The sequence below is a fragment of the Sinohyriopsis cumingii genome, chromosome 5 (genome assembly GCF_028554795.1).
Source record: "Sinohyriopsis cumingii isolate HCF-2022 chromosome 5, ASM2855479v2, whole genome shotgun sequence".
Taxonomy (NCBI): domain Eukaryota; kingdom Metazoa; phylum Mollusca; class Bivalvia; order Unionida; family Unionidae; genus Sinohyriopsis; species Sinohyriopsis cumingii.
Window position 1 is genome coordinate 46,279,034 of NC_142965.1, and position 24,441 is coordinate 46,303,474.

At 36.2% G+C, this 24,441-nt stretch overlaps 1 long non-coding RNA gene across 2 annotated transcripts; it reads right to left on the bottom strand.

Annotated features, from left to right (window-relative positions):
* Window positions 1-8,353: 8,353 nt before the first annotated feature.
* On the bottom strand, window positions 8,354-16,551 carry LOC149799075 (uncharacterized). 2 transcript variants are annotated; one of them, XR_016420865.1, is made up of 3 exons: window positions 16,173-16,551; window positions 13,301-13,416; window positions 8,354-8,542 (listed from the first exon to the last, which is right to left on the bottom strand). It is a non-coding gene; the product is annotated as an uncharacterized LOC149799075 (long non-coding RNA). The 2 variants fall into 2 exon arrangements; XR_016420864.1 differs by lacking the exon at window positions 16,173-16,551 and adding an exon at window positions 15,334-15,426.
* Window positions 16,552-24,441: the final 7,890 nt, after the last annotated feature.

The window sequence follows — 24,441 nt, forward strand, 5'->3', positions numbered from 1 at the left end:
ATAATAAAACGAGATTTGATTCTACAAATATAGTACTGCTTCATAGATTTGAAAAATAAAGAGTAGCCATCTCTGCAGGAAATAATACCTGAAAATCAGATTTCGAATCTCAATTCCGAAAGCATATCTTTCTTTCTAACTTTTCTCATGAATTCTGTTGAGTCCTAAAACTCTGTTGAATTGGTGTTTGAGCTTCCTCATCATGCTTCGAACGACCTTTTATATATCTCTATTCGATTACACTCATATCAGTGAGTTATCTATCCTTAGAAAGATAATAACTAAATTATTTGGTGTTAAGTTACAACATGGAGAATACCTTACTCTTTCAATTTCTTACAAGACTTAATTCAGATTGAAGGTATTGTAATCATTGCTTGTGTCTGTCATTGGCGCAGAAATAACGTGCCGAAAAAACCTCCGTGTATAAGAAACAAATAGTTGGGACCAGTCAATAATCTTGTGAACTGATCGGCATAGACAATGACCTAAGGCTATGCTGCCCTGGAGGTTAAAACATCGTTATGGCAGCGATATATTTTGAAAGAGTATAATCCGTTTGGAGCGTAGATATTGATTTCTCACAAAGCATTCTACTTAAATCAAACTTTCGCACATATTTTAAGTTTAAAAGGTATGGTCACCTTAAACACATTAGAAAATAAAGGATTTGTGAATAATTAGTCCATTTTTAGTTGATAACATAAATTCTAAACATACACGTATAAAGGCAAGGAGATGCTTTCAGATTTAATCAAGATATAATTTTTAAGACGACGAACATTTCGAACAGATAATGAAAACCCGAGTAGTGTGATGGGAGTGGAACAATACAACGAATCAGCCGTAACAATTAAAATATCATAATCACATGACAGTGTAAGACTGATTTGTTACTGAAATCTTTTCATGGCACCATAGGAAAGGATGAAGAAAGTGTATTTAAAGATACACATTAGAGGTATAATTGAAATAATTTAATTTGATAATAACATAAAGTCGCTGAATAGTACTAAAAAAGAAACAAAGACTGCAACACAAAACCATATATTATATCTCAGTTAATATTCAGAAATCATGACCAATATAAAGACGAATAACTGAGTAGTATTAATCAGTATCAACTGATTGTGCTGACTTGTGTCAATGTAAACTGATGGCTTTAATATTCATTGGGTTTCAATTATGTTTTCCGCACAAGATGTTTGTTTTTCTTAAATCCAGTAAGGATGTTCAAATGTAGATTTTATTTTATCTGCTAAATATCGCAGCAGGGATATATAGAAACGTTATACGTAAATTTGGTAGAATTTCCTTGGCTTGATTTCTCCTCGTGTTTTTGACGGATGTTCTCTCAACCAACCAGTCATAACCAATAGTTGTACCAGCTTCCATAAGCAAAGGACCAACCTTTAGTCCTGTAGTTTCAAAAGCTGTGAGTCGGCAAAAACTTGTAGTTCCGTAAGTATATATAAAAGTGTAAACCATTGATACTAAAAAATAGGTATAAGGTATCTTTGCTCGCTGAACAATATCTTGAAACAAAATATTTCAGTTTAAGTTATTCAATGTTTCACTAATTTTAAAAAGACTACAGTTATCTTTTATAACTACACCGCTTGAGAAAATCGTAGGAAAACATATGAAAAGCAATAATATTCTTTGACCAAATTTTCTGAATTGAAACATCACACACACACACACACACACACACACACACACACACATATATATATATATATATATATATATATATATATATATATATATATATATATATATATATATATATATATATATATATATGTGTGTGTGTGTGTGTGTGTGTGTGTGCAGTAGATGATTGTGCTTTAACTGTGATTGATCAACTGATAATTCAATAAAGTCTTCAGATGCTAAGACCCACATTTAAGAAATATCTGTGACTTAAGAAAACCCACATTTAAGAAATATTTTTTTATATACCCTAACGTTATTACATTTAAAATTCATCGAAACATTATAAAATATTCATACATACTGTCACATTGTGGGGAAAATTTGTTGATGCTTCATGGCTTATGTATAAACCTATCTTCTTATAGTTAATTTGTAGTAAGAGCACTTGAAATAATGTCAATACATATTATGTAAGATTACGACTATAGATCCGATTCTGGACAAAGAAACTGCCTGTCTGTTTAAACATTAGGCAATAACCCGTTAATGATTAAGTTCAAAAGGTATTCTACCACCAGGTAGAGACCCCTCTGTTTGTTTTGCAATCAATCATGATGTCACGAGCAGCGAGGAAGCAATCTTGGGTTTTTGGGAACAGGAAACCCGAAAATCACAAGTATTCTTTTTTTTTTGTTTACCAGTGACGTTTTCAAAGACAGCAGACCGCATCCAATCGAAACTGAGTGATTAAAATCTAGGTCGGAGTCTCAATAAGCAATTTGTTCGGATTAAGTCCATTTTCCTGTCAGTACATGGGCTCAGAGCAATTTAAATTTTAACTGTCCACCTTCTCCATTGCTAGAAATAATACCGTAGGAGGCAGGTGGCAGATACATACATACATACATACATACATACATACATACATACATACATTCATACATACATACATACATACACACACATACATGTATACATACATGTATACATACACGCATACATGTATAGATGCATGCATGCATACATACATACATACATACATACATACAAACATACATAATGAAATTTGTTTGTTTTGTAAGTTTTAAATTTTGTTTCATTATATGCTATTGTAATATAAATTTATTCACTGGACACGATACTTTTTCCAGAAACTAGTTTGACTTTGATTGTTCGTTTTGTAAACAGCAGGTGCTGACGTAGCTCCTGATCTTGACTAAATATTAGCAGCAACCACGTAAATAAGTTCTATTTTAATTTTAAAATGATTGGTTATTGTCGAGGTCATGATGTGACTACTGATTTAAAATTTAAACAATTTAAGAAACGAAAATATTCTTGGAGTAAAGTGATTGGTTTTCGTGAGGGCCACACTGGGTGTACGTGATCTTTAACAAGTACGACTTTTTCAAAAAAAAAAAAGTATAATGACTTTTGTCAGATCACGAAAAATTATATTAAAAAATCAAATGTTAAGAGTGTGACCCTTGAATTAATGTTTTTTACTTTTCTGATGTTTTGCTTCGGTTTGTTTGGAGAACGACACATCATATGAATTTCCTGACAATATTTCTGATATTCATTAACAACTGCTGTATTCGACGCAGTCTCGTTCCGACAATGGTATTGAAAATCATTGATTTTTATAAGGCTTATGAAATTCATATATTTTTATCCAAGTGTAAAATCGCTTACCATGAATCGACATCATCGGTTATTGTCCATAATTATGTATGATATATTTAAAAAAACAAACAAACATGCAACTGATCGCAAATGTTTCATTTTGTGTCAGTATTTACACAAAGGACACAAAACGATAATGAAAAAAAAAATCTACCCTTAAAAGATACCAGTTAACGTAATACTATATCCGCGCTTTTGCGGTTTCCAGTTCGACTACTCGTTCTGACACTTTAAAAATGTATCACTACACTAACATGCTCAGATAACTCAATCGCCTAATATTGCTTGTCTTTATAGTTCTTAAAATAAATCATCTTTTATTTTCTCTCATTTTCATGGAAAGCTTCTAATAATTGAAGACCGTTACAGGCGTTCTATAAGAAATATCACAAAAGCCTCAACAGAAAAAAATATATTTATTTAATTCGGGTTCTTAGGCATGATAAAAAAGCGAATATACGTGATCTCAACGCGTTGCTGGGAGATCACTTGCACAAATGTTCCAGTGATGCCATTTAGTTGAAACTTTGCGTAGATATTTGTTTTTGTGTCCATGGCAAGGCTTGTCATACGTATGGTTATATTTGTGTAGATGAATTTATAACTCATTTGCTTGACTTCAGTACAAATGTTGAACGAATTAAGGAAAAATACAACAAACTAAATTAATCTTACGATCCCTGCAAGGAAAATGGTCTGTCACTTCACTTGTGTCCTCACCTTAAGGACACGGCACAGCTTTTTAATCGTAGTAAGTACCGTATACATACTGTTACAAGAACAAAACTATGGACTGTTTTGGAATTCAGACAAGGACAAAATTATGAATTAAAATCGGGAAACAGGTAGGGGTGTTACAACAAACTGGAGGGTGTGTGAATACTGTCGGTTATTTGTTGTTGGCTAAGGCATATAGGATTTTTTGTAGTATTTACATTATAGTGTATATTATTATGTGTGAACATACTACTTAGTCTTATTCTCCCTCCCCCATGGGAATACATACACAAAGTTCAACCCCCTGTGCGCACGCACTAAATGGACGGCACCCAGACTAGGTCGAATGTTACACTGCTATGTATGCATATATAAAGATACTTTTTTCTAAGACATTCTCAAAATTAACTCATCTTAAAGAATGGTATAGACAGTTTTGATAGAGACACAAAGATACATCTGTGTGTGTGTATGTATGTGTGTGTGTGTTATTTTGTTTTATTTCATATTTTGCGTGTTTACCATTTTGTGAATGAAACCAGAGCACCGCTTATTAAACATGAATTTATTTAGTACTACAAAAGCGCGTGACAACACTGAACAAAAAACTTAGCTTGCTAAAGAGAATGGAATGTTATGTAGCCAAAGAAAAACAACGAAATATTGATACGAGAAACAATTGATGAACTATATTTGTATCATGTGATGGGATAAAACAATGTTATTTATAGGGTATAAAAGTGTACCGTTTACGTAAAACAGAACACGCTCATGCACCCGATGATTGATACATTGTATCAAAGGTTAGTATGACATGCTCTCTCTGTCTGTCTGTCTCTGTCTGTCTGTTTGTCTGTCGCTCTCTTTTTCTCGCTTTCTCTCTGAGTTTTGTATTTTTCTTGCAATTTTAAGTCCTTGGACGTGGACTTATTCATGGTTTCTTTATTTAATTTTGTTGGTTGCTACAGTAGATATTTTTTTCAATTTCAGTTTGGACGAGAGGTATATCCAGCCGTCATATTTGCGCATAAAAACCAAAAGTCCACTAAGATAGTCATTCAGTAGATTTGACTAAGATAGTCATTCAGTAGATTTGACTAAGATAGTCATTCAGTAGATTTGACTAAGATAGTCATTAAGTGGATTTGAGTGGATGTTTTCTATTGGCTCTCTCTTTACATTCCATAACCATAGCTGACTATTTTTACATCTTGCTGCTTCGCCGCTTGATATTGTGCTATTTCTGATTTTTGTATATTTTTTTTCAACATCTCCTGGATTTATTGTAGATGTCTTGCCTCCACCTTTATCTCTTATTAGACAATTGAACAAATAAATCTATCTCTTCTGGACGAGCCATCCGTTGAAAACGTCAAAATTTTGGACACGGTCAGCGTTCGTCGTAGATAAAATAGTTCTTTGAAAGTGGGCACGTTATAACCATATAAGGAACCGGTGAATATTTTTACTTACCTTATGTCTTTACCGATGGGAACTGACCCGTAGCAACAATGTTAAACTAATCGGATTATGTATAAAGTATATAATAATATTGTTTACATACGTCACTGGAGAGTAGTTTGAGACTTTCCAATTTAAATTCTTTTTTGATGCAAACAAACCAGCAAGATTCGCGAAGAACTGAGTATCATAAATATACGTCTAATTTACACCGCGAAGTTTAAACAATAAATGAAGTACTGCTCTTTAAATTTTTAATTTTATTCCAGACTTCTCAATGAAATAGTTGAAGGAAAAAAACAAAAACACCAACTGCAATAGCCTCAGAATTATAGCTTACGTTGGTATTGGTGACAACATGTCACCGGGTAGTTCTGGCGTTAATGAAGTTATTATGACTTATAAGAACCACGGGGTTGAGGGTAGTTCAAAATCGTTGCCATTTGCAAGCGTGGTCTTTTTCTAGCATGCGAAAGAAAAGATGGTTTTCCATATGCAGCAGAACCTGACAGCAATCATTCAAAAACAGTGTGGTGGCCTTAAGGTTATCATGAATATGTTAAGTTAAAAATTATCGGCTTGTTTCAAAACATGTGCTTAATGCAAACAATTTACAATCGGCATGCCAAATCTGAGTTGATCTTACTCAGAGTTGAGATGTTTTTTTAAAGTTGGACCAGATTGTCGTAAATTGGTCCCCCACCTACCACCAAAAACACATTGAAACTAATGGTGTCTGAAATGGTACTGACTTTTCTGTCCGTCTTCTTTTGGACTTTTAATTTTGATTATTTTTCCAGCGAAATATATTTGAACACCATCGGTAAATTCTCACATCATCAAGAACTTGTAAAGAGTTATATTTTTATGATACTTTTCAGACACATTTTCAGAAGGATTTGATTGTGCTGCTGTTTCAGTTACATTTGGCATTTGTAAATTATACCTGTTATATATACATACCTCCATGCATACATACATACATACATACACGCACGCACGCACGCACGCACGCACGCATACATTCATACATACATACATACATACCCTCTGTTGCTTGATAGCCAATAATTTTTTTAGCGTGTAGTTTCAAAACACTTTCTTATGCTGAAACTTAAACACATAAAAACAAACATTCTGAAGTTTAATTAGTTAGCATCCGAACTCCGACCAGTCATATAGTACATTTATCTGAGTCCTGGTTTTAACATCAATATGTCTCTTAAGCTTGGGCCTATATGGCGTCTGAACCGCCAAATATACCTCCGATATCTATCAAGCTCTTTTTCAGCTTTGGTAGCATCTGAGCTCTGACAAATCAAATAGTGCATTTATTTGAGTCCGGGTTTGAACATGAAAAGGTCTCTTTACCTGCACCCTAGATTGCCTCAGAACTGCCAAATATACCTCCGATATCTACCAAGGTCTTTTTCAACTTTCAGCTTTCTTCCACTCATTTCCGTCTTTCACCAATAGGGATTAAGGCCCGGTAAAGTCAACCTATTAAGTTAGTCTCCATCAAACTTATAAAATATATATACTTTGACATTAAAAAGCCCTCGTTGCTTTTTAGGACATTCGTCGGAATTTGTTATATTACATTTTTAAAGACAGATCGAAATGATGAAAGATTTTTATCAATTTAATCCAAAACTTAACTGCGTCAACTTAAGAGGAATTTATATCAAAACCTACTATCAAACCTAAATCTGGTTTTATGACCAGGCATTTCTGCCCTCCACATAGCAGGCGCAAGGACAGAAGGGTAATGGAATCGATCGTTGACTTTTTATGAAGGTAATGGATTTAATCCATTATACACATTAGATTTAGAAGTCACATAAAAAATTCTGGAAGTAATAAGTAATGCTAACTAAATCAAATTGATATAATCTCATCACGAAGTTTCAATTACCTCCTTTTTCCAGTATCGCCATGAATAAGTGCCGCTGCATCGCGAATCGGAAAACAAACAGTTGATTACTCGATTGCAACAACACTTTAAACACCGTATCAATCCACGGCAAGTTAAGTGCTTTACTAAATGATACACTATCCGGAATGTCCTTCGGTTTAAATCGGTTTAAATCGAACGGCACCAATCTGGTCTCTAGTCGAACTCTTTAACTTGATGTACCTTTCATATGCAATTCTATTTAATCCGAGAAAAACATCATCTTTAAAATAAAACAATGGCTTTTTTCTCAAATGCAAAGGGTTCTAAGCCGTAGGACAGGTTGAAGAAAGAGAGAACATAAAATGTTATATACACTTGCTGTCCACAACAAGACAACGATAATCATCATGACACATTATATTCCTCAAAAACGTAATACACTCCTAATATTTTTTTTCGTAAAACATTTTGTTACTTGCAATTATGACTGACATAATCAGGAATAGCGTGCAGTCTTTCGCTGCATCTAGTGACGATTCTTCAATGCAGTTTATTTATTTTGGACAGTTTCGATAACATACTATATGGTGTCAGACTGAATTGTTTCTGCTGTAGGAAGGCAGTGTTTTACCTCGGTACCGCAAATGCAAGCAATACGATCAATCGGAATCGATTGTAATAAGACTCAAATGCGAAATAATATTACCTGACTTTTTATAACTGATTAATTATTGATAACTGCATAATATTTTCTGCAAAGAGTAAGTGGGATTATTATGGCATTTTGAATTAAATATTCAGTTTTGTAGAATGTTTTTTGACGAGACACTAAAGAATACAACAAAGTTAAGAAGAATCTTTGAGGTTAGTGCAATGCTGTGCTAACTGCGTCGAGCTGATTGTATCGCAAAAGTCTTCCTAATATTCAGTAGAATGGTTTATATAAACAAACAAAATATATTATTCAGGGCATTTATAATATTTTTGCAATGAGCAAATTTGTGTTGAGTGCGGATTTTACAGAAATCTTTTACATGAGCTACTCTCGCTCCATTTTTCTCGGCTTCTTTTTTGCTGCGCTTTCATCATGGCCGCTGGAATATTTCCTAACACAACTTAATCCTGAAAAGAAAATATTTAAAGTCAGTCACTTATGTATAATCCTCACACCATATATTAAGATGTGATATCTGTGAACATCATAAACTGAAATGTCCCATCAGTGTATCATTTAAAAGAATACTTCAACGAAAAAAGTCTGTCCATGCAATCGTTGTTTGAAACTGGTACAAACAATTAATGCTCAGGAATTGATTTACGATATTGCTGAAAAGTTTGAAATGTGTATAAGTCGCAATCAGGTTTTCGAGTTTTTAAAAAGTAGTATCTAAAAGTGTACATGATGAATTCAAATATCTAACGCAACTGAACATAGCCTAATCTGTGAGATACTGTTCAAGCACACCTTAATGTTAATGTTTTGTCTTTGTGACAATATATTTCTAACCTTTTACTCTCGCACAGCCATTTGAGAGAACTAATGTATTGTTGTTATTGTTGCTACTGCGGGTCAGTTAACTCGATTTTACCGGTGTTGTGTTTGTTTGCTTTCCTTTGTTTTGTTCTTTCTTTTTGGAACGGGGATGGGGTGGGGTGTACAAGTATGTTACATTTATTTTGCTGTTTATTTTCTTTACTCTAACAATGTGGTTCAAGAGCTAAAGGCTGTTGAGAGTCGGTTTCTAAGACTGTACTGCGTGAAGGCGTTGGTTCAAGAGCCGAAAACTCTAGAGAGTCGGCGTCTAAGATAGTATTGCGTGAAGGCGTTGTTTCAAGAGCTGAAAGGTCTGAAGAGAGCTAGCTTCTAAGATTGTGTTGCGTCAAGCTATTGGTTCATGATCTGAAAGCTCTAGAGAGTCGGCTTCTAAGATTGTAGTACTTGAAGGCGTTGGTTCAACAGCTGAAAGCTCTAGAGAGAGCATTCTAAGATTGTATTGCGTGAAGGTGTTGGTTCAGGAGCTGTAAGCTCTGCAGAGAGCTAGCTTCTAAGATTTTATTGCGTGAAGAAGCTTGTTAGAAAGCTGAAAGCTCTAGAGATTCGGCTTCTAAGATTGTATTGCGTGAAGACGTTGGTTCACGAGCTGAAAACTCTAGAGAGACGGCTTCTAAGATTGTATTGCTTGAAGGTATTGGTTCAAGAACTGAAAACTCTAGAGAGTCGGTTTCTAAGATTGTATTGCGTGAATGCTTTGGATCAAGAGCAAAAGCTCTGGAGAGAGCTAGCTTATAAGATTGTATTGCGTGAAGGCGTTGGTTCAAGAACTGAAAACTCTAGAGAGTCGGCTTATAAGATTGCATTGAGTGAAGGCCTTGGTTCAAGAGCTGAATGTTGTAGAAAGTCGGCTTGTACGACTGTATAGCGTGAAGGTGTTGGTTCAAGAACTGAAAAGCTCTAGAGAGTGCATTCCTAGATGGAATTGCATGAAGGTATTGGTTCAAGAGCTGAAAGCTCTGCAGAGAGCTAGCTTCTAAGATTGTATTACGTGAAGGCGTTGGATCAAGAGCTAAAAGCTCTGGAGGGAGCTAGCTTCTAAGACTGTAATCTGTGAAGTTGTAGACTCAAAAGCTAAAAGCTCTAGAGAGTCGACTCCTGAGATTGTATTGCGTAAAGGAGTTGTTTCAAGTGCTGAAAGCTCTAGAGATACGGCTTCTAAGATTATATTGTAAGAAGGCGTTGGTTAAAGAGCTGAAAGCTCTGAATAGAGCTAGCTTCTAGGGTTCTACTGCGTGAACGCTTTGGATCAAAGCTTGAAGGCTTTGGATCAAGAGTTGAAAGCTATGGAGGGAGCTAGCTTCTAAGATTGTATGGCGTGGAGGCATTGGTTCAAGAACTGAAAGTTCTAGAGAGTCGGCTTCTAATATTGTATTGAGTGAAGGCCTTGGTTCAAGAGCTGAATGCTGTATAGAGTCGGCTAGTACGATTGTATTGAGTGAAGGCGTTGGTATAAGAGCTAAAAGCGCTAGAGAGTGCATTCTAAGATTGTATTGTATGAAGGTATTGGTTCAAGAGCCGAAAACTCTGGAGAGAACTAGCTTCTAAGATTGTATTGTGTGAAGGCCTTGGTTCAAGTGCTGAATGCTGTAGAGAGTCGGCTTGTACGATTGTATTGAGTGAAGGAGATGGTTCAAGAGATGAAAGCTCTAGATTGATACATTCTAAGATTGTATTGCGTGAAGGTGTTGGTTCAAGAGCTAAAAGCTCTGGAAAGAGCTAGCTTTTAAGATTGTAATGCGTGAAGTTGTAGACTCAAAAACTAAAAGCTCTAGATAGTCGACCTCTGAGATTGTATTGCGCGAAGGAGTTGTTTTAAGTGCTGAAAGTTCTAGAGAGACGGCTTCTAAGTTTGTATTGCGTGAAGGCGTTGGTTCAAGAACTGAAAGCTCTAGAGAGTATTGGCTTCTAGGAATGTATTGCGTGAAGGCTTTGGATCAAGATTTTAAAGCTATGGAGAGAGCTAGCTTCTAAGATTGTATGGCGTGGAGGCATTGGTTCAAGAACTGAAAGCTCTAGGGAGTAGGCTTCTAATATTGTATTGAGTAATACTGAGTGAAGGTCTTAGTTCAAGAACTGAATACTGTACAGAATAGGCTTCTACGATTATAATGAGTAAAGGCGTTGGTTTAAGAGCTAAAAGTTCTAGAGAGTGCATTCTAAGATTGTATTGCATGAAGGTATTGATTCAAGATCCGAAACCTCTGGAGAGAGCTAGCTTCTAAGATTGTATTACCTGAATGCCTTGGTTCAAGTGTTGAATGCTGTAGAGAGTCGGCTTGTACGATTGTATTGAGTGAAGGAGTTGGTTCAAGAACTAAAATATCTAGAGAGTGCATTCTAAGATTGTTTGCATGAAGGTATTGGTTCAACAAGTGAAAGCTCTGGAGAGAGCTAGCTTCAAAGGTTGTATTGAGTGAAGGCCTTGGTTCAAGATCTGAATGCTGTAGCGAGTCGACTTGTACGACTGTATTGAGTGAAGGAGTTTGTTCAAGTGCTAAAATCTCTAGAGAGTGCATTCTAAGATTGTATTGCATAAAGGTATTGGTTCAAGAGCTGAAAGCTCTGGAGAGAATTAGCTTCTAAGATTGTATTGCATTGAGGCGTTGGTTCAAGAGCTAAAAGCTCTGGAGAGAGCTAGTTTCTAAGAATGTATTTATTTACTACATTGGTACAAGAGATGAAAGCTCTAGATGGATGCATTCTAAGATTGTATTGCGTGAAGGTGTTGGTTCAAGAGCTGACAGCTCGGAAAGAGCTAGCTTCTAAGATTGTAATGCGTGAAGTTATAGACTCAACAGCGGAAAGCTCTGGATAGTCGACTTTTGAGATTGTATTGCGTGAATGTGTTGGTTCAAGAGCTGAAAGCTCCAGAGAGTCGGATTCTAAGATTGTATTGCGTGACGGCGTTGGTTCAAGAGTTGAATGCTATAGAGAGTCGGCTTCTATGATTGTATTGCGTGTGTGAAGGCGTTGGTTCAAGAGCTGAAAGCTCTAGAGAGTGCAGTTTAAGATTGTATTGCATGAAGGCGTTGGTTCAAGAGGTTAAAGCTCTACAGAGTCGGCTTCAAAGACTGTGTTGCGTGAAGGCGTTGGTTCCAGAGCTGAAAGCTCTCGGGAGTCGGCTTCTTAGATTGTATTGCGTGAAGGTGTTGGTTCAAAAGCTTAAACGCTAGACAGTACATTATAAGATTGTAGTGCGTGAAACCGTCGGTTCAAGAGCTGAAAGTTCTAGAGGGTCGGCTTCTAAGATTGCATTGCGTGAAGGTGTTGGTTCAAGAGCTGAACGCTCTAGTGAGTCAGCTTTTAAGATTGTATTGCGTGAAGGCGTTGGTTCAAGAGATGAAAGCTCTAGAGAGGCGGCTTCTAAAATTATATTGTGTGAAGACGTTGGTTCAAGAGATGAAAGCTCTAGGGAGCCGGGTTCTAAGATTGAGGTGTGTGAACGTGTTAATTCAAGCGCTGAAATCTCCTGAGAGAGCTAGCGTCTAAGATTGTATTGCGTAAAGGCGTTGGTTGAAGAGCTGAAGGCTCTAGAGAGTCGGCTTCTACGATTATATTGCGTGAAGGTGTTGGTTCAAGAGCTGAATTCTGTAGAGAGTCGGCTTCTATGATTGTACTGCGTGTGTGACGGCGTTGGTTCAAGAGCTGAAAGCTCTAGAGAGTGCAGTTTACGATTGTATTGCGTGAAGGCGTTGGTTCAAGAGCTGAAAGCTCTAGAGAGACGGCTTCTAAGATTGTATTGCGTGAAGTTGTTGGTTCAAGAACTGAAAGCTCTGAAGAGAGCTAGCTTCTAACACTGTATTGCGTGAAGATGTTGGTTCAAGAGCTGAAAGCTCTACAGAGTCGGCTTCTAAGACTATAGCGTGAAAGCGTTGGTTCAAGAGCTGAAAGCTTTAGAAAGTGCATTCCAAGACTGTATTGAGTGAAGTTGTTGGTTCAAGAGCTGAAAGTTCTAGACAGTCGGCTTCTAAGACTATTGCGTGAGGGCGTTGGTGCTGCGGCAAATCAGTCTCGGCGATTTGTGTTTGCTCTTCCTTGTAAAAGATTCCGTCATAACTAGTATGTCTATCACTTTAAAATGAACCACAGGTACAACAAAAAATGTTCCATATTATAGCTGATGGTTCTAACATGTCTCTTGTGTAAAAAACTGTAGTGAAGTGATAAACCAACTAGTTATATTGCGGAATACAGTGCATAGTTGTGAAGTGATAAATCAATCTGTGCGTGATATTGCAGAATACGCCGTATAGTTGTGAAGTGATAAACCTATCTGTGTGTGATATTGCAGAATACGCCGTATAGTTGTGAAGTGATAAACCAACCTTGCGGAACACACTGCATAGTTGCAAAAGCAGGAGACCATCACGTGTCCGTTATATGAACATTCTGAGACGTCTTGAATATCACTGGTAAATCAGGTATGGTTACACACAGTAACCTGTAATAATGTATACAATGACGTCATCGGAGAGCAGTTTTTCTAAACTTTACAGACATTATTTATGATCATAAACATACATAAAATCATTTAAAATATTTTAGGTACATGAGAAAAAGTTATTTATTATAGACTGCTCGCATTATCTATTCTTCTGCGAGTTTTATGTTTTGTTTAAATGGAAACCTTTTCAGAAATTATATGGAAAACAATCATTTTCATACGAATATATGAAAAGTCACATCGTTCAAAGGGTGTCGAGAGAAAACGTATACTGTAGTCAGTATAGCGCTGATGTGTTTACAGTTCTTTGTGAACCACATAAAATAATATTCCGGTGTTTGAGTTCCGAATAAAATTTAAAGAAATGTCTTCGTCCAGGAATTCTATATGAGCACTCAAATATTTCCAGGAAAATAATTAATATTTTCGATTCCAAATAATTTGAATAAAACTTAAAATGTAACTCCAAACCGGTAACAACAAAATGAACACATTGACAAGTGTTTAAAACCCAAACTGACTAAATTCTCTATAAACATCGGTATTAAAGATGACTACTGTGCGATTCGGGTAAAACCAGAATTTTAAAATAGAGGTTGTTTACATCAAAAGTCACGTATTCCCAGTATGACATTGACAAAAGTAATCATTTTACTCTAAGAATAAGAAAAAAATAGAAAGTTGTCTACTTTACTCACTGGTTTCTGAATCAAGGTCGGGAACCAAATCAGGTTTATGTGTTTACGACAAAAGATTCAGATCAACCTAAGTTCTGGAAAATGTCGAATTCCAGTAAACAAAATTACATTCATCTAACATGCAACGAAATAAAAAAAATTATATTTACAAACTGACAACTAAATTAAATCAAATATACATAACACTTATCACTGCAATGTTATGAAACCTAGCAGAACCGCTTAAAATATTTTCAACAAAAAATCTTTATGCGAAATTGAACCTTCACTGAAATATAATAATAATACAACTGGACATGATAATATACTGTTAGATTCTGAATCGGCAAAGATTTTCATTGTGAGAAAATGGAAAACAGAATTTATTTTCATATGCTATCATTAACAACCCAACTTTCTCAGAGCTGACATAAAGAAAACTAGTACTGACATTGAACTTCAGTGTGTCTTAAAGAACAACAAGTGGAAATTTTCAGCGATCATTGAGAGATATACTTAATTACACAGCTCACAAAAGACAAAAGGTAATGCACACTTTGATATCAGGTAGATTGTGGAAAAAAGAGAAATAAAACACAAAAATAACTAAGGTTTTAATGGTGCCTTTCAAGTATAACGTAGGATTTAAGAAAAGGGGTCATGACGAAACCTTAAATATCCGACGCACGCAAAATGACCAACCTCAAAATAGGAAGCAGGTGTACAATAACATTTAAAGCAAAAGTAAATATGACATAATAATGTACATTTTCTTTGAATATTCAAGCTGTATGAATCATATAATACAAATACATGAAAATTATCTTAGAATATCCAAGATGTGTAAATGATATAATACAAAGGAAGAGATGAAGATTCGTTTTGTGGTCGAAGGGAGATAATCCTATAAAATACATACTAAAACATGAAAATGCTCTGCCCTGTAAATAGTGATTGAAAAATACACCGAATGTACTACAGCAGTAGTCATAAACTGGGTCACCGCTTTGGATGTTATTGCAATGCAATTAAACTTCAGGCAAGGGCCTTGGCAAATTACGAAGTGAAATGAAAGGAAATTGCCCCAATTTTGGTGGGTTACTGGACGGTGGTGTGAGCGTTGACAAAGGCAAATGAAACAAGTCAAGAAAAACAAAGTGTGCCAAATCAAATATTAATGTCGACATAACTATTATATCAGCCTGTAAAATGGGAGAGAGATAAAGCATGAACTCACTTGAAATCTTTCTCTTGCTGAACACGTGCAAGCAATTACATCAAAGTGTGTTGTTTACAGAGCTTTAATCTATTTATTTTCTCCCGAAGTGCTGACTCAATCCATCGACGTATATCAGAAATCGGGTTTTGTGAAAATTTCACTGGTTGTTCTAATTGATGTATAACATGCAGTAGTTGGATTATTCGTCTGGCTTTGGTCTGCTTTGGTATTATACATCATAGCAACATCTCATCCTCGACATTGCTTTTAGTGTCTTTGGTTTAATATGACCCAATCCCAGACGATTTTGTTTACAGGACTGTAACAGTGACTTAAAAGAAAAATTATAGAAACGAATGGAAAGCATATTTGCACTTTAAATGGAGTTACGATATGCTCCTGGTAACTGTGTATTGACCGAGTGAATGGTTACCTCACATCCCTGCGACTGTGTCCTCTACAAAAATGTAGTTATACGATTTTTCTTCTAGTTCATAATCACATATAAAAATTGATAAGTTGAATGTTTTCTTTTTCAGTTTCTATTTTTATTCACATTTATTAAATCATTATAAGACACACTCATGATTTAAACATGAATTATCGTTTTAAGGAAGAAAGTAGTGCACTGCAAACAGGGTTACCTACTTATACACTAACCTGTACTGCCATACATTCACGCAGTGGAGTATGGAAATTAGCATGGAATAGAAAAAGAAACTAAGTGAAATGACGAACCAACGGTAATTAAAATATCTTAATATATTAACAGTTTATCTAAGACTTCTAAGTCATTATTCTGCTTAGCAGCAGAGAGGGAGAACAGGCTCTAATTGGTCGATGACAAATTGGCTTACCCGGTTATCGCTGATAAGTTTTTTTCTTTGCACCGTCCCGAAGGAAAATACGCGATGGTGTCGGTGCCAATTTGGATCCGCGCCCTCTCTGCTGCTATCATCCAAAACTTGTATCAAGGCCGACTCGGTATCGTGCTCGAGGATCGTGTAAGTTTATTGTTATAAATCCATGTGGGGTTAACTGAGCCCGACTAAAGAAATTTTTAAAAAGATTATAATCTATATCACCCTACACCAGGTCTGATGAATATTTCGTGACGTGTGAGTATCAACTCCGTTAAACACCGATAACAAATTACAGTTATCTCTGATCACTTTAGGAATTTGTGTATACTGCTGGGTTACATAAATCACATCTGTGTTTTTGTGTCTAGCTCTGAAAAATATCCTAGCTGGATTTGATTGTTTATCCAACATTACATCATCGTAAACAACTAAATTATTAATAAATCCATCAATGGAATCAACACTCGGCGCTTCATTAATATCAGTGATAAATTCAACAACATCGTCTCCGTTCTCATGTAACGATTTTGCGCTTTCATTAAAATCCTTTATTACATCGTAGCATCGTTGATCATCAACTGAAGGTGCTACCAAATACAACCTATCCCACTTCATCCACTTCATCATTAAATTAAGTAACAACTGCGTCTTACCACTTCCAGATGGACCTATAATAATCATACAAGTAGAATTTGGTAGCACTGCGTGATGCTTAACTGCTTTTCGTTTCCTTGTTGCAGAACAGTCAGTGATTTCCATATAGAAAATATATAAAAAGAGTATGGATTTATATTGTGGTAAATGCAGGGCGCGTACCCCAAGAGGTGATTCAACAACCATTGCTACAAAAAACAAACGACAGGCACTCACTGGTAAGTGTGAACGATGTGGTACAAAAAAATTTTAATTTATTTCCTCGGGCGATAGGCCAAAGTCAAGTAAGAAAAAAAGCAACACGAGGGTGATATTACAGCAAAATTAGGAAAATTACCTGGAACTCCGTGGGCTAAATATCTAGGAGAAAAACATCTTCCAGGTAATAATTACTGCGGGCCTGGAACCCGACTGTATCAGACTTGACAACTTAGACCAACCAAAACCAGGCGAGTATCCGATAAACGCTATTGATAAAGTGTGTCATGCTTATGAATGATGTAGCTTATAAAAGTAAAAATCTACAAGATAGGCATATCGCAGATGTGAAATTAATTCACGCGTTAAATTCCATCACTGATAAATCTTTCAACGAAAGGTTAGCTACTTGGTTAATAAAATCCGCAATGAAAGGTAAATTAGCGCGAGGTACTGGTAATTTATAAATGGAATAGATTTAGTATTCCCCAAGAGGATACTGGAAGGGTACCGCAGCGATTAGTAAGCTCGCTGAAGCAGCAAAAGTTACGCGTGTTACTGCTAAAAAGTGGCTATCCAAACAGGCAATATGGCAAATTTATCAACCACCACCTAATCAAATTCACTTTGCACGTTTCAATGTCTGTGTTCCTAATTAAGTTCATCAAGCTGATATATTATTTCTACCACACGATATCGTTAAAAAGTGAAGACGTCAAATAACATATAAATACGCGCTAACTGTCGTCGATGTTGCAAGTAGATACAAAGAAGCAGAGCCGTTGCCAACAAAGACATCAGCTGAAGTAGCCGAATCGTTTAAACGAATTTATCAACGAGGACCCTTGCAATGACCACAGCTGTTGCACGTTGATCCTGGCTAAGAATTTCAGGGTGCAGTATCATCGCTTATGAAACAACATAATGTCACCATCAGACGAGGGCATACTGAGATTCATCGTGATCAGGCAATTGTTAAACGATTTAATCAAACACTTGCTGAGCAGTTATTTGGATATCAATACGCGAAGGAATTCATTCAGGATAAGAGATCTCGCTAATGGGTTCCAAGATTACCAAGCGTGATAACTGCATTAAATAATGAAATTACTGGAACAACCAACATGAAACCTATTAACGCAATTACCTAAAAGAATATACTCGTACAACGACGTGATTTTGCAACACAGCTAGTACTGGGCAATGACACTGTGAGATATTTATATGAGCCCGGTGAACTTGAAGGTGGTAATAAAGAGCGTCTGATCCTACTGGAGTATTACCACACACAAGATATCTAACATAACTAGATCTACTGGTAGACCCACAATCTATAGACTGGATTCAACTGCTCCTCAACGTGGATTTACGCGTGAACAATTACAAGTAATTCCCGAAGACACACAATTACCGCCCAGATCACTTAACTAGCACCCCGACGTCAATTACATTCAAGACAGGTCAACATCACATTTTTTCGTGTATGACCAAGATGGTTAAGTTTTCTATCTACTGTAAATTGTCTTGGATTATTACTCGAGTACTGACACAACATTACACAATTACAGCTCGCGCATTGATTATTCTGCTGTTGTTTCAGCGTGTTAATAAATTCAGCGTCAAGATCAAAGTCGCGATTATTTTTTTGTCACTTTGTTTATAACCAGTTAATTTTTTTTCTTGTTATATCGTCGTTGCACTTGTCATCGTTGCTAATTGTGTCGGTTATTGACTCATCTAGGATAATCCTTCGCAGTTGAGATATTCTTCTGACTCTGGACACCGCTAAGTAAACTAAGTTCGACCATTCGATGCGATCATAAACGATCCTAACAACTGTGTCAGTGATAGTCAGTCCTTGTGATGAGTGAATTTTCATCGGGTATCCTAGCGTCCACGGAGATTGGTCGGCGTGCAGCGCATCTTCAACAACATTGACATCAACTGCGACAATATCATTCAACACAAGATTCTGCTTCCTTCTTGACTCTGTCAAGGGCCCTGGTATATCAACTCACAACACGAGCTGGTGGAAATATTGTTATCGCGGAAGTCCAGGCGTAAGCTTTATGGTCAATAATTTCAATTGGTGTCCCTCTCGACTTATTCGGTGATTCATATAAGACCTCTCCAGTTAATGTTTTTACTACCATTGGAAATTTTAACTTACTTGATAACTCAGCGACATCGTTTATTGATGCTCCTGTATCCTTGACCGATTCAGCCCACTTCGCTATTTTTTCACGTCGTAGATCGGTTAAACCGTTTCCACGTTTCGCATTTGTAAAATATTCCATTACTCGCTCGGCTACACAATTCAACTTTGAAAATCTCATCGGGGCAAGATCATTAATGTTAGGTCTATCATTTAGCTGATAAATTCCATAAACAACCGCAGTCACAGGATACGATCGAGCGTAATATGGTCTGTCAATCCCAGTCAACATTCCTGGTAAGGTATCTTTACTTAATACAGCGGTTTTTCCATTAGCAAGGACAGGGTCACGTTTGGCACGGGTAATCCACGTATCGAAATCTGCTTGCACAATAAACTTTATTCTGAAAAGATATTTCTGATTGAGGTAATCGATGATCGTTTTCGCTCGTGCATCGTTCATTTGTAACATCAATGACAGAGTCGTCGCGTACAATTTTGAATGTAGACCACACGTGAGATGCTCCATCATCACGAAATTCTTTTTTGGCATCTCTGATAATATCAATCAGATCAGTCAGGGCTCGCCTCCGCGAGTCAGGGGTTAGTCTGTAAGATCAAATCTAGAAGCTTTCCAGGGCTTGATTCTTGATAATCTCTCAAACTCATCCATATATAGTTAAGACAAATATTTAAATAAAAGATATTATATATACAATGTCTCAAAGAAGAAATCGGTGCAAGTGGTTTAAGGTAGGATCTGTGAATCCATGTGGCAAATCCTCTATAAAATAACTCTGCGCGCAACATTCACAATGTGTTCGTAATGGTAGTTTAGGTGCAATACCCTGCTTACCATGTGGCGTCGGACTCCGGGGAAAGACAAAGTTATGTGCGAGTTGTGGCGATAATCGATACAGGGAGCTGAAAAGATATTATGATTAAAAAGAAACCCGATTCTGTCCCTGACAAAATCAGTGGCGGAGTTATAGCGTGTGAAGAGGATTATTTAAATAAGTTTTCAGTCAAATTATAATTTAAACAAATGATGTTATTACATAAAATGAACCAAGAATTTGTCAGACATCCCATCATCAAGGATTATGAAGCAAATCGTAATGGAATAGTTAGACATTGTAGGCTGAAGGAACCAGTTGGTGTTGCTGATAATGCTGGTTATCTTAGATTAACCGTTGGGAAAAAGAGGTATCTCTGTCATAGTTTAATATTCGAATGTTTCTTTGGAGAGATCGAAAACGGTCTTGTGATCGATCATATAGATAACAAAGAACTTAATAATAGTTTATCTAACCTTCGGGCCATCACACCGAGAGAAAATTGTGCACGTGGGAATGCTAGAGGTAGCAGAAAGCCTAAGGTGGTTCAATCTTTAAATATAGGGACCGGCGAAGGGATAATTTTTCAATCAATGACCGCAGCTGGTGAGTATTTCGGGATTCACTAGTGTTCAGTTCGACGTGTTGCAGAAAATAGAATCAAATCAAAGTTTTCATACCAAGCTTAAGCTGGTTTTTCATTTCATTATACAGATAACGGAGATAACTCTGCAGCGATTGTGTTAAATTCAACGAAGCAATTACCTCCATGAGATTGCGCAATACTCCCTTCAGATTGTGCAACACATTATTTCGTATTTTACAGATAATTTATTATCCAGCTCGGCAGAACTGTATACATTTATTTTTTTACAGCCATATAGTATCGTGGCGTAACCGTCTTATTGTATACACACTGCACCGGTGAGGTTAACACTTGCCTGTTGATAAAATCAAGAATTGTACAGGTAGTATTTTTTTAAGGGTAATGTTTAGAATTTAGAATTAAAATCCAGTTCAGAATTAAAATTTAGCTGCAAAGTGTTAACTGTTTGTAAACGGTTAACTATATAATAATTTATATAAATCCTATATCAGTAGATTATAGCCATGGCGCGGTCGTTGCGTGGCTGACTTTCCTTCCTTGATTCTGTCAAGGGGTCGGCGGTTCGAGTCTCGTAAAGGCATTTGTCTAGGGTACCGATTTATAGGATTTTTCCTATATAAGTGGGGCGCCAGCAGCAGCAGCCCCATGTACCCCCCTCTCATCACGTCAAATACCGTCAAGTACGTTTTACTCAGCCGTGATTCGATCTGTGGGGTGTGTACGTGCAGAGACGGCACCCCAAAATGAACAGTAGTGTGGATGCATAAGCTCTAAGTCACATGGGTATCCCACAGAAAGAATGCGGCCAAAAATAAACGGTTATGGGAGCCGAGAAGACAAAAAAAAGAAAAAAATCTCAAACAAAGACAAAAGTCTCAAACAAAGGACTCCCATGAAAGACACACAGGCCAGTGCAGGGAAACCATGAATGATAAAAATTCATAATAGCTACTGTTTATTTTTGGTCTATTTAGATATATAATATTCAGTATAATGAACTACGAAAATATCAATGATGTAATTGTTGCTATTAAAAAATGAGAACATGACGGTATAAATTTATCTGATGAACTAAATCCTGAAAAAATCATATCTGATTTTTGAAACAGTGCAAGAGGATAAACAACAAGGAAGATATACTCTGCCATCACAGTATAGATTTATGAAGAAAATTCAGACGGCTATGTATCAACCACTAGCCAGAGTAGAAAAAACACGAATAAAGGATTTTGTTTCGCTGTCTCGTGCAACTGAAAAAATTAGGTCGGAATTATCTCTTGAATAATCAAAGAAAATAATTAATTCTCGCGTGAGACAATTAAGAAAAAATATATCAGATCGTGAAGCGATCTAAAATGAAGTTGATTTCCTTGATGAAATCAAGTACGTGGAAATCAAGTAAGTACGTGGAAATGAAATCGAAAGTTAAAACTGATTACAACATTTTTCATTTTGTTTTTCACTGACAATTGATGGATTTCCATGACTTTTACTAGCTAAATACTTTCCGAATTAACAAATCGGATGATGTGTATGATTTTGACTAGTAAATACCCTATTAGAATTAGCAAATCGGTCAATTTACATGATTTTTACTAGTAAACACCCTATCAGAATTAGCCAATCGGTCAATTTCCATGATTTTTATTAGTAAATACCCAAGCAGAATGAACAAATCGGTCGATGTGCACTAAATGTATATAATTAAAAAATATTTGCTGTTACACGTGCACAAAAATAAAATTATTATACTTGCCTGTAAATTTCAGTCGATTTACACGATTTTTACTAGCAAATACCCTATCAGAATTAGGAAATCGGTCAATTTCTATGATTTTGACTAGCTAAATACTTTCCGAATTAGCAAATCAGATAATTTGCACGATTTTGACTAGTAATTACCCTTTCAAAATTAACAAATCAGTCGGTGTCTATGATTTTGAATACTTAAGTACCCTTCAGAATTAACAAACCAGTCGATGCGCATGATTTTGACTAGTAATCACTCCTATGAAATTAACAAAATCGTGTGATGCGCAGTAAAAAAAATAATATTTTTTGTGCACTTGCAGATTTCAATATATTTTTTTACTAGTATCAATCTGATGAGTTAGATAATATTTCCTTAAATCGATCAAATTTAATGCAAGAGTGTGCATAATTTAGAATCTGATCTTTATCACACGTGACCATAGAAATATGCTCTCGCTGTAGTTTATCCAACTGCAATTGTGTCAATAAAAATCTTCGTTACCGTATACATCAATAACCAGATCAAGTGGGCCGACTAGAAACTGTGTAAACCCTTTTTTGATGTAGTTTTCAAGTACTTGCTTGTCGTGTATGAAAACCCTCACGTGTTGGTACATTATATGATACTTGCTTGATTAATTTAAGTTAGAAATCAAGGTCTGTCAGTAAAAAGTAAATTTATTATGACGCACTTGTAGATTTTAATATATTTGTTTTTGCTTTTTACTGAGAAACGTTGAAATCACATGGTTTTCACGACCTTGTTACTTTCCGAATCAACAAATCAATCAACTCGCATGGTTTTGACTAGTAATTACCCCTTCAGAATTAACAAATCAGTCGAAGCGCATGATTTTGACGACCTTATTACTTTCCGAATCGTGCAAAATGTAACATCCGCCTGAGAAAATCTACGATGAGATCCTTAGGATCGCACAAGTAAATTAATATTAACCGTTTCACCTCGAATATCCAACAAGCGGCCTGATTGTTCAGTTAGTTTGAAATTTATTCTTGTTAACAGTGGACTATGGCATCTCTACGATATACTGGATTGATCGGCTCTTGCACAATCAGAAATCAGGTGGTGGTTCTTTTCAGGTGAATGAGTAAAGAAGAAATCCTTGCTTGGCTTGATTTGATACTGTCGTGTCCGTGCTATAGCTGCCATCGATTACATCACACACAATATTGACAGCGACCACAGTAGTTATATTTACGATTTCCGGGGATACATGTCGTCCTTGCCCGTGTAGGCCATTGTTGTGCCGGAGAATCGTTGCCGGTGGCAGTGTTTTTTTGTACTGTGCGAGTATGTCATCGAAGAACTCATTAATGATTTTGGCAGTGGACTTTTTTAGTCCGTCTGCATTATACCCCGGAAATTTAAAATTCAGTAGATCTGCTTCTGTTAAGTTAAAAACTGTTGTTTACTCCATCCCAATATAGCTGCTGTTTGTATAGTAGCTTGATGAACGGTTTCCATGTCGAATACAAGCTGATCTAATATTTCAATTCGCTTAATGATTTTTTTTTGCCGACGACGCGTCATAAAGATACTCGGTAAATAATTGGAGTAATTGTTTTTGTTGCGTCTCATGCTCGCGACTAATATTTGAAAGTAATTATGATATCCTGCTCGAGATACGGTCGCTGCGGCGAGCCATAATACCACCCCCAAGGTCGATCATCACCCTCGACCAATGTGATAGCAAATCTGCTATTATCCGTTTTAATATTTACATCTTTCCGTAACGGATTATTTTGATATTTTGGAATATAGCCATGATACGATCTTTCGTCGGAGGTAAAATCAGACATTTTCGGTTCTGATAACAATGGAGGCGCCTCGGGCGGAATTTCAGCCCATCCGAGCACTGTTCTGATCGATGATATATATATATATATATATATATATATATATATATATATATATATATATATATATATATATATATATATATATATATATATATATATATATATATATTCACGTCGTAGTTCGGAGGGTTTATTTCGATTGAAGAAGACAGTGTTGGTTCATGAGCGTTTATTGCTATT